Source organism: Strigops habroptila, chromosome 6, assembly GCF_004027225.2.
Source record: "Strigops habroptila isolate Jane chromosome 6, bStrHab1.2.pri, whole genome shotgun sequence".
NCBI lineage: Eukaryota > Metazoa > Chordata > Aves > Psittaciformes > Psittacidae > Strigops > Strigops habroptila.
The window spans coordinates 27,353,431-27,365,543 of record NC_044282.2 but is presented as its reverse complement, the minus strand read 5'-3'; the positions used below and the strand labels follow the sequence as shown (position 1 = coordinate 27,365,543).

At 38.2% G+C, this 12,113-nt stretch overlaps 1 protein-coding gene across 2 annotated transcripts in view; it reads right to left on the bottom strand.

The window, feature by feature from the left end:
- Positions 1 to 12,113, bottom strand: part of ME1 (malic enzyme 1) — a 170,290-nt gene that overhangs the window by 134,956 nt on the left and 23,221 nt on the right. The window contains exon 1 of one of the 2 annotated variants that reach the window (XM_030490126.1): positions 9,017 to 9,021. The exons of the other annotated variant lie outside the window; for it this stretch is intronic. The gene's annotated coding sequence lies outside the window, so the exon portion shown is untranslated. Of the gene's footprint in view, positions 1 to 9,016; positions 9,022 to 12,113 lie in introns of those variants that run through there. 2 annotated transcript variants of the gene reach the window in all.

Here is a 12,113-nt window from a genome sequence, read left to right as displayed (position 1 = left end):
AATATCATTAGCCTCTTTAAGATCAGAATATCAAAAAAAAAAAAAAAACACACCCCCAACACACACATAAAAAAAAAAAAAAAAAAAAAAAAAAGAAAAAACCCCACAACCCTGCAAAATTTTACACGTTCAAAGAAATTTTTATAAAATCTCTATAAAAATATGGCACACATGAATTTTCAAGTGTTTTAAGCTACATTTAAGAGTTTCATGATCTGCATATCACTAAGATATTTTCTATAATTTGTATTTTTAAAAAATTGCCTTACGAACGGGCAAAACCAAAGTTCTACAAGCATTTCCCCTCCATTTTGCGCTTTTATTATCTGAACATGACTTCAGAGAAACCAGATAAATCCTCCAAACACTCCATGTCCAACATTCATTTCAAGGCACAATACACCAGGAAATAGTTAGAATAACTAATCTGAGCACACGCTGCGTAATAAACTAATACTGCTAAAACCAAATGTGGTTCATGGCAAAGCACTGGGCTTGGAGCAGTACATATGGCTAAAGACGTTAGTGCTAGTTTCTCTACCCATTCTTGTCATGACTACCAAAAATATGACAAGCAGAGGCAACTAACGCAGCTATCTGGATGAACATCTCTCCTGCAACCTGCCCTTTAGGCCAGACTGTTTATGTCTTCAGGGATCTTCTTTAGGACCTGAGATAAAAAGTAGCCCTGCAACTTGTCAATTTACATTAAATTAGACCTTCATATTTCTTCTTAGAAATGATTTGTGGTAAAAACAATCTGCAAAAGAAGGGCTTGAATAGCAGAATCCAATTTTGATTAAGAAGAGAAAAAAAAATCAGGATTATTAAAATTTTAGAGAACCAAAATAATCCTTTTAATGGCACTCATGAAGACAAAAGGAGAAAGATGACATATACCATTACAAGTTGATAAGAGGAAAGGATATGATGGCCACAGTTTGAAGATGGGCAGCAGTGATTTAAGAAATGAAAACTGAACATGGAAACACAAACTTTCTGTTGCAACCTTCTGGCAACCCACACAGAAAAAAGCTCAACAAATTTTCAGAAGCAAAGAAGATCAGTAACCATCTGTAATGCAAACATTACCTACGGCATCATTAGGCTGCAAGTAGAAAACTCAGTGGTGAGACAGAACTTCTATCTTTCCAAAAATAGTTATTTTCCCCCAAAACTATGCTTAGATCTCCATTAGGGCATTTAGTGAGGCACACTGGTTAGCTCTGGATTATGCATTTTGGCTTAAGGCTTAAAAATCAGTATACAAACTGGTGATTAGCAATCCATTAGCTTCTTTGGCAGAACAACTGTCGTTTTGTTGTCTTTATACAGTACCTAGCACACAGGTACCTTGGCTTTCAGCCGAGATCCCCAAAATAGCGGAGAATCATGCTACTAAGTACCTGCAATGGAGTTTGAAAAGCCAACCACATACAGGTAACTACCCTGGCTGGGAGGAGGAAGGAGAAAACCAGAAAAGGAGGGTTGGTAAAGTGTAAACAGCAAAACTCAGTTCAGATAAAGCGCTTGTGCTCCTTTCGATAAGACCTTGTGCACAGGCACTCATCGGGACTTGTAAGACTGCAAGGCAAGCTAAAGGGAAATGAAAAAATGTATACTGTATTTGATGGGCAGAGCACTGACCATACAAGAAAAGAAGGAACTGTCCCAGTTTCAGTTATAAAATGCCAAAAGGCACAGGTTGTGGTTTACACACATTTTTTAAACACAGCTTTTTATCAAGTATTTAAGTTGAAGAACTATATCCTGACATTTGGCAGTTACAATTTCAAAGCTGATTTTTTGGAGTCGTGATAGATCTGCTGCAGTGTGATGAACGCACAATTTTTTTTATAGTTTTCAGGAAAGTCAAGAGACCCAAAGTATATTCACACTCCAACTGTAAGTCCATAGGAGTTTCAAAAGCAAACTTAAAAGGTCAATTCAATGGGGAAACTGAAGCAAAAGTCAGAATCAGCTTCCAAAAAATAAAGCACAAATAAAGACAGTAGCTAATAAACACACCCAGGGACTTATGACTCAAAACAAATGCAGATGGCCAGAAGGAGTTCAGACTTCTCTTGGCAAATTCATCATGGGAACATGTGGGCAGCTTGCAGTGAGCTGATTACAGTGCTTGAATACAAGCGTGATTCAGATTAGCACATTAGAAATGACACATCACAGCATTCTTTTTTTAGCACTCTTCCTTTAACCTACTGTAAACTATTATATGAAAGTAAGCAAGAAAACCTATTTTAAGAAACTTTTTGCATATTATACATATACAGAATAATTTTTTTTTTTGCATTGCATAATCTGTCTCCACCTTAAGTTTGTGAAGGCTCTATTACAAAAACAGCAGACAATAATAAGCTGAACAGTAAAACAAGTCAGCAAGATAATCATATATAAAAAACATATTGCATGCTGTGTTATAATATAGGATGGGACTGAGTCTAGTTAAACACCAAATTTAGGGATTCATATGCAACCTAGGCACCTGTCCTCCCATGATAATTATAGTATATATAGTATTGATTAAAATAAAAATCCTAAAGATAAATACAGCTCACCCTAGAAGAGACACCTTGCAGTCAGTAATCCAAATTGCTCCAGTGACTATATTAACTTTAAACCAAAGTCAGATTTGCATGCATAAGCACCTACCACCAACTGGGAAGCCTGAAAGTACTGAAGAAATCAACATAGCATAGGTCATTATGGCAATGACATCCACTATAAATCAACTACATAGGAGAGACTTGCACTGCAACAGATGAAAGCCAGGTACAATACTCCTTTGTATCCTCTGTACCTCAAGGGGCACCAGTTGCCTATATGCAGCCTGCTACAGCAAGCCCTGATCGTCCTTGTGACTCTTCAATCCACATGTCCCATTAAAAATCATCTTCCCTTGAATCTTTCATATTCTTCCAGGAATTTTTAATCTGAAAGCAACAAAAAAATTGCTAGATCTGCATTTGTATGCTTTCAATCAGAGCTGGTTGTCTTAAAAGCAGATTTCATGTGATTTTAAAGCCATAAAATCATTTACAAAGTGCAACACATAATGGGACAGAAATGCCCAGCACGTCACCTCCCAAACTCACAGACCTGTACATCTTACAGCACCTGCGGCTGAAATGATTAAGATGCTCTGGGACAGTTGTGTTAGAATGAGCTCTGCGGAAATGCTCAGTCTCTCACTTTTCATGTGAGAGAAACAGTTCTGTAGTTTAGTAGGCATGAGCTGGTGTGAATACCCTCCAAAGGTCCCCACGTCCATGGATAAGAAGCAGTTTCGAGAACACAGGAGGCGACACTGTGCCTGCCCAGAAGCAGCATGTGAAGTGTCGCACAACCTGCAGAGCTCCAGACACTTGTCGTGTTGGTGACTCCATGAGGACTGATAAACTCGTCACACCCAGAGTCACCAGCTCAGCGTGGCACACGTTCCCCTCAAGCTGCACAACTCAGACCACGTTCCAGAAAGGCGGTGGCTGCTTCGTGCAGACAAGGACTGCAGAGAGATACCTGATGAAACAAAGGACCCTGAGGGACTTTCTAAACACCTGACTCAAAGGTGCATCAATAGAAGCCTCTGCTTTCCAGCAAAGGGGGAGGCTCCCACCTGGGAGCTACAACAAACATGTGCATGACGAACTGGGAGGTGGCTCAATGGGCACGGTTATCTGATATTAACAGTAACAGCCTGATTCTGTTAGTAATAACAGATAACTTAATAACAGACTTACTAACAAATATTGGTTGAGATCTGTCTCCCCTGACTTGATCCCGTAGGGACACCACACCAGTGTACAAAGACCTGTCTCAGCTTCTTCATTGCTTCTAGTAGACAAGACTGAACAGCAGCATGAAACAGCTTAAACTGTAGAGCCAAAGACACTGAATGAATACTCAGTTGTTGGTTTGTTTGTTGTGTTTTGGGGGGTTGGTTTTTGTTGGTTTTTTGTTTGGTTGGTCTGGGTTGGTTCTTTTTGTCCCAGGCTATTTCTGAGCCATTTTTATTAGTTTAAACTCCCTTGGGATGTATTGACCCTCAAAGAAGCCTACTTAGGAAAGCTCTGGCTATGGGAACCATTCTGGAAAGAGCAGCAGTTTACGACATCACTTTCCAACTTGTTGAGTGTGTTCTTATGACAGATGTGAATTTTCGACACAGCTTACCCATACTATAGGTTAAAAACACTGGTTGTAGGCCACTGTAAAGCTCTAATCCCCTGGATGAATCATGGCAACAAAATTAATCTTGTTAATTACTGCCTTTGACAATATTGTCTGTTTTCTACAGATTATCTACGTGCAGTTGTATTTTTAGATATGTAATTTATAGCCACAGGAATTAAATATTTAATGCATTATAGTGTTCTTTTAAAAATAAAGACATCATTAAGTTTCATTAGACCATATCTGAAATTCTACTTAAGAAATTAATTCACTTGTGCAGTAGATGCTGTGAGTCAGTACTGGAATAACTCTCATCAAGGATGCCTGTGATGCTATCAGTGGAATAACTAATATGGAATCTCTGTTTACAAAGGGAATTTAGATGACCATAGTATCAGCTGATGTGGAATACACTACTAACCAAAATGACTGCAAATAAAATGCCAAATAAAAGCTAACTGTAATAATTTTACAAATAAAGTAAAATCTCCAGTATGCAGTCTCCAATATGCATTATTTATATATCTTATTTGAGAGTCAGTCATGATTTCCATGTAGGTAGAAAAGGAATTTCAGTGACTGCCAGAAATTCCATCTGTGTAAAGTAAGTACTTAACCAAATACACGTTAGTAAGCCCTGAAATCCTGCAGGGATTTGATAAACCTGATATGCTTAACAGATTTTATTGTTGCCTTTCAGAGAGTAAACAGATTACCAACTTCTGTATCCTGGGATTCTTACAGGACTAAGCAACAAATTTCTATTTACTACCATGCTAAATAATTAATACAAATAAATACTTTAAATACTATAATACAGATTTGCTCAGAGGACTGCAGAGGCCAATCTCAGTATCATGGTCTTAGCTTCTAGTACTACAATGGTATAAATGAAATCTAAAGAAAGGGTCTAAGATAATGTAAAGCAAAAGATTTGAGCAGAAATAAATGGTAGAAGACACATTTCTGCAGAATTACTGCAACTAAGATGCAGACTTCACGTTTGTTTAGTAGGCAATCAAAAAAAAAAAGAAAAAAGCTTTTCATACAGATTAGCATATCTTAAAATTGTATTTTTAAGCATCTTCCTAATTATGACAACTCGAAGTGAATCTTTCCTGTGACGAACAAGCTACTAAGTGCCTCTTGGCTTGCAGCTGTTGACACACATATGCCTGATATTTATGTTTTCCTTCCATCCCAGTTTAATCCTGGGTAGGTGGTTTTCCTTGACCCACAGCTGCTCCTATCCTCATGGTCCTCAAGCTGAAAGATGACTGCATTGGAACAGTGCCTTCCACATCTACAACAGTACCAGCATCATCAGCTTGGGAGGATTCTCCGTATTGCACCAACGTGTGACAGGGAGACTAGCCAGCCTAATGAACTACAAAGATTTGACTTGAGAGCAGAGGGCACTGAAGCATGCAGTCGCACAGGTGCAGAACTTTGCACTTAGCCTTGTTGAACCTCATGAGGTTCACATGGATCCACTTCTCAAGCTTGTCCAAGTCCCTGTGAATGGCATCCTGTCCCTCCTGCATCTCAACTGCACCACTCAGCTTGGCATCATCTGCAAACTTGTTGACAGCGCACTTAATCCCACTGTCCATGTTGCTGATGAAGATATTAAACAGTACTAGTCCTGAGTACAGACACCTGAGGGATGCTCCTTGTCACTGATGTCTAGAAACAACATGGAATAGCTCGTAAGTAATCACAGTATCCTAATCTCTAAATGAACCATCCACACAGAGATGCACTTCCCTTACTGACAGTATGTATTTATCAGTATTGGGAAATGTACAGGGCTATCAGGAACACTGCAGTTTCTACCAAAAAAAACCAACCAAACAAACAAAAAAAACCCAAAAAACCCCCCAAAAAAAAAAAAAAAACCCAACCAAAAAGTGCATATGCAGAGTTGCAGGTCTTTCCTTGAAACAGTAATCACCAAAGTTTTGCTTCCCCATTCAATGTCCCCAGAATTTATCAATGCTGCCACTCTGAAAAAGTAACTTTTTCCTCCCTCCTTCTCAGGCATCTCCAACTGAAAACAGCTTTGTATTGTAACTGTGAAGAGAGAAACCAGAGTTGTTGTAATTAAGACATACAGAAATGAGACAAGCATATGATGACCCACTGAATAATCTTGGAAACTATGTAAGCAACTAACTATATAGTATGCAGTTGCAGTAGTGAACCACTCTTCTAACACAGTTGACTTCCATTACCCTGACATCCTAAGTCCAATCAACCAGCCAGGCCTTGCAACCTCAAGAACAAATTCTGGTCTTACAATTGAATCCGCTATTTCTGGATCAGCATTGCACAGACATTAATTTCTCTTTTATTAAAGGTAGTATCACATAACCAGTGCAACCTGTAAATTGCACTGTTTTCTTAAGTAGAAATGTTAGACAACATAATTTGCTTAATATAGAATTAATAAAAAATATGGCGAAATATTATACAACTAGGTCATTATAATTTACTACGTGATAAACTGTGCTAGATAGAATTATATTACCTATATTGTCATTTCATTTCCTTGGCCTCAACCCTTATTTTCCAGACTACATGAGATGGCTATTCAAGAATGTAAAAAAGAAATTTATGTGGGTATTAATTGTGAATGTTTTCATCATGTTTAATGCAAAAAAACCCCGCCACCAAAAGCACCACCCTAACCTTCGCTATAAACCTGTGCCAAATACTGAATCCTTGAGAGCATTAAGAAATTTTGGGGCTATTCTTTTTCCTTTACAAAGTGGAATAGAGTGTAAGTATAAAAGCACATGGCTTTTATAATCAAGAACTCAAATATTAAGAAAAAAACCCCTCTTCAGATAATGGAACCATCCCTAACACCTCTGAAAAGCTCCATCATCAAGGGCCTCACAGAATTCTGGCCAAGCGTAAGTCAATAATGAAACAATCCTATTTTGAAGCAAGAAATTCTTCTAATTATACACATACAGCCAACATAAATATAACAAAAAACTCTATTATATTTCTTTTGGCAGTTGATAAGCACATTTGCATGCTTCATTGTCAGCAATACCAAAACTTACTGTGTGGTTGACCCTGGCTGGATAACAGGTGCCCACTGAAGGTACCCTATCACTCCCCTCCTCACTTGGACAGAGGAGAGAAAATGTAATCAAAAAAATTAAGGACCAGATTGACTAAGACGGCAAACTCTTAAAACGGCTAACTCTTAAAGCATAAGCAGGGAAAATAAGATACAGCCAGCCCAGAATCTTAGTGCAGGCCCTGATTTTTGTTACCCGTAACTGTCATTTAACCAGTTATAGAGAGAAAGCAAAGTCATGCAACAGTCTTCCAGAGTATGCAAAAACTTAATTGATCAAAGGAGGAGTTCTACTAATGGCAGAACAATTCCATTTAAAACTGCTGAACCAGATGGATTCATACATCTCTGCTTTTGCCAGGGTACAACCTATATATCAGTTGTATCTGCTTAGAATCTGCACAGAAAAGATCAAGCTAAAATAAATCACAGAAAAAAAATGTGATAAAGTGGGGTATATCGCTTTTCTTTTTATTTGACTGCTTTCCAAAAGAGCCAGACTCATCAAAGCAAATGCTGGAAATAAAACCTGAATGGTACTGAAGGAAACCAGCCAACATAAAACCATCTGAATTTGCTATCAGGCACACAAGAGTTCTACCTGAAAGAAAATTCCTAAAAGTGAAGAAATGCCAAGAATCCCCTCCCAGTAGACCCAATTCATTTTGAGTTGCTAATGTTTTCAAAGCAAATAGGATTACTTGCCCTTTTATCCATGTACGCCACTCACAGGCAAGAAACTCAAGTCTAAAACAACATGAAAACAAAAACAAAACAGGAAAAAAAAAACCAACACACAAAACAAAACAAAAAATGTCAAGAAAACGATTTCCTGTGCTGACACTGAAAACTATAACCTGGAATTAAACATTGAACACAAGCATATTTGATTCAACCTGAAGAAAATGTTGCCCCTCCCTTCCCACTTTCCACATTTACTAGTATCTAATTAAGCAGTCCCATTAGAAGCTTTTTCTAGCTACATAACTACACCACTCATCACTTGGACATCAAGTTGTTGACCGCAACTCTCTGAGTGTGACCATCCAGCCAATTCCTTATCCACCAAGGGGCGCATTCACGAAATCCGTGCCTCTCCAGTTTAGAGACAAGGATGTCGCGTGGGACAGCGTTTGTCTTGTTTGATATGAAAAGTGCAGCCCCTTCTTTGCTGTTCTTATCAAAGAAAGTTTAATGTTCACAAGGTACCCAACGGTTAGAAGACCAGTTGATGAAGAAAAGGCAGGCATAATACAGAAGTACACTGTACTTGTAGTTCACTTTGTGCACTCAATGTAGCTGAAGCCATTAATGGGGATTTTGTTTTATTAGTTTTACTATTTCTACACATATTTGAGACTATATCTTATTTCCAGTCTGGCAGTAGATAATCTTCAAATGTATTTGTTGCACATTATTATGGGAACTCCCATGTGAGTCTGTTAAGGATCTGCACTGTCTTGAAGGGCAAGAAATAGGGAGGTAAGAAAAGCAACAGCAATAAAAAAAAGAAACCTAATAGACACATTTTGACATTGAGGCAAAATTTTCCTTTTCTGAATGTCAAGTTTTTTCTCTAAAAGATAAAAGGATCACAATAAAAAAGCTCAAAAAATTAAACAACAAAGTACATAATTATTTTCTCAACTCAAACAGCAGAACAAATTGAATCAAAAATGTTTCTAAGAGCATAAAAACCTGCTCTTTAGCTTCTGTCACCCAAACTACCTTTTTGAGGTTTTGGAAAGATTATGGTAGAAACTTTAAATGGAAAAGTGGACCACATTCACAGTGGTTGCCTGCACCTTGACTACCTACATTGCAGTAATACTGCCAGACACTACTCAGACCATTTCACATGAAGGTATGGGAGCCTTCAGATGTTCACAATCGCTTCTGATGACTGGGTACCCAGACCTTGAAAGCAATCTAAAAAACTTTTGTTATTTCACCATTAATCCTGACCGTTTTGCCAAGCAGACCACTGCTTGCCATGTGAGGTGGGAGTGGCAATCTTCCAAACCAGCATGGTTGGTTTCAAGAGGGACTAGTCTGGCCCTCTTTCTCCAAAACAGTTGGTCTCAAAAGTAGTTTCTGGTGTTGTACAGTAGCATCAGTTTTAAGTCTCTCAGCAGAGCAAAGCAATCTTTGAAAGGAACAGATTTCTTTCACCAGTACTGGCACTCAAAATAAGACCATATGTCTAAGCTATAATATGCAAAATTTTCCAACAACAGCTTATTTTTCTAGTAGGAAATGTGATTTGCATAGATCGAACTTTAGGATCCGTTTACAAGACTCATGAGAAAAACTGGTTCCTTATACTAAAAAACTCACTGCCCAGAGGAAGCGAGCTTTAATATTCCAAAGTAACTAGCCTTCCTGGGGACACAGACCCAATTTAGTTATGTCTATCTGACCCTCACCATGGTCAAAAGAAGTAGCTGACTTAGCTAGAAAAAAGTAAAAACAGGAAAGGGACAGTAAGGAGTTGCTGGGAGCTGCTGAAAGAGCACAACAGAAAGCAGAGAAGGAATGCAGAACTGAAATGATGTGACTGAAAGCAATGGAAATGGAAAAGTTAAGCAGAAGGCCAAAGCATAAAGGGAATGAAAAGCCAGCTAAGCACACGAAACAGTAAGAGGATTTATTTTCTATGGATAACTGAAAGAGAGCTGAAAGGTAGAAGTCATGGACAATATAAAGCAAGTCCAACCTGTGCATGGAAACACTAAGATCAGGGAACATGCATGAATGCAAATGTGAAGGCTGAAGAAACTGAGCTCAGAAGAACACAAAAATGAAAAATTAGGTGCTGCAAGTAATGTGCTAGAAGAGCTTTGGGCTGCTGCAATCTGCTTCACACACAACACAAACACAAAGCACCTTACTTTCCTGTTCGTTCCTAATTATGCCTGGATGGAAAGCTTAAATCACACTGCAAAGGTGATTCCTTCCCCAGGCAAGGGTGGGCAGCCTCCACAGCACAGGCGGTGTGCATTGCATTGGAGAGTGAGAGAGGGCTCTCCAGCAGCACTGAAATACTATAACCTGGTGAATGAGCACTTAGAGTGATTATGGACATTTACTAGCACTGGAATTAACAGCCTTTGCCAAGTTACCTGTTCCCACCTAGTAATCACAGTTTAAGCCCTCAGTTCACCAGTACCATCATCTCCAAACTTCTGTCACATACCTTGATAGTACAAGTATTCATGTATAACTTTCATTTTACACCTACGCGCACCCTTCCAGGATGACCCTCTGTCACAAGGAACTGAAGCAACAATTTAGAGACCTCCCCTTCCACTGGGCAGCACGAAGCACATCTACTGACTCCAGGCACATGAGCAACATCCCTGATTTATCAATATGGGAAAAGCAACTACTTTCCAAAAAGGCACCAGAGAAACAGTTCTCATGTGTTGCACTATTCCACTGGAAGTTCACAAGGATGACGCTTGAATCCCAGTTGGCCTTCAGAGGAAATTACAAATCACACACTTAGAGGGGACTACAAAGGTCCTTCAAAGCAAGCAGATCCCCAAAACACATCATCTACTAGGAAAGCATCTCCCAGCTTGGCAAGTTTTTAAAGCTGGAATATTTAAATTACTGTGTTGAACCAGAACTATTTACTAGTTCTTTGCAAAATGGATGCTTTTGTTTAAGGGCTTAAACAAGTCTATTATTAGTCCTACAGAAAACAATAAAAAAAACCCTACTAGATATTCTAATTTCTTCCACATGTGGGAGAATGAGCTGAGCAGCATTTAGAGATTTCTATCCTTTAATACCCTAAATTAGGGACACAAGTTGTGAAAGGTACATGTGCAACTCAAATACAAACATAGATAATTAAAAAAATCTGGATTTGTGTGTACAGTATCTGTGACATTTATTCTGTTACACATAGACATATTCTTGACCAAGTAGATAACTTTCTCCATAGACTACAAAATTTGCCAAAGAAGAAACATCTTTTAGTACAAACAACAAAAGGAAAACACAATTTTGAAGTAAAAGTAATTAAGTCCTAAAGTTTTTGTTTAGGTTGCTACCTATGATGCTATGGTATCTAATGTCTATCGTTTCTCAAGTGTCAGTGACAGCCAAGTTTAAGGTCTGTTACTTGGCTGGCCTCACATAGCTCTGTCCTCCTTCCCATTTTCTTTCCTAGTGGATCTTGTATTCACAACTGTGTCAAGTGTGAATGACTTTTCATTCTTTGCTTACAGTTACACTGTTAAAGAAATCTGCCTATTCAAAACCAAAACCCACCTCCTCCTAAGCAGAATTCTACATTACAGGAAATTCAGAGTCTTTTAGAAATAAAACATTTTTGTTTCTTTCTTTCTTTGTTTCAGATGAACGTGAATTGCATGAAAATACACAGCATTGGCAGAAGTCCACCAACAAAATCCCAAAGATTTCAGCATACTTTCTAACCCATTTTCTCTATTAACAACCTCATGTTATCCATAGTTGAACTCAAATGGCTAATGGCTGAAGGTCATCTCTTTCTTTCTGCACTTTGCTAAACGCAGTTAATATTGCTTCTAAGTTAGATCACAGAAATATTTATAGCATCAATGTGACTTGTTTTGTTTCAGCATAGGACAGATAATTAGATACAGACAAATATTTATTTCTACTGTGTTTACTCATCTTACACTATTTGGAAATTTAGAAACAAAATCTGAAGTCACACCTTAACAAGACAGACATTGCTGGAGGCATTTTTTAGGTCAATTATCACTCTTGGACAGTTCTTATTAAAAAAGAAACACACACACACAAAAAAAAAAAAGCCAGTGGACATTGT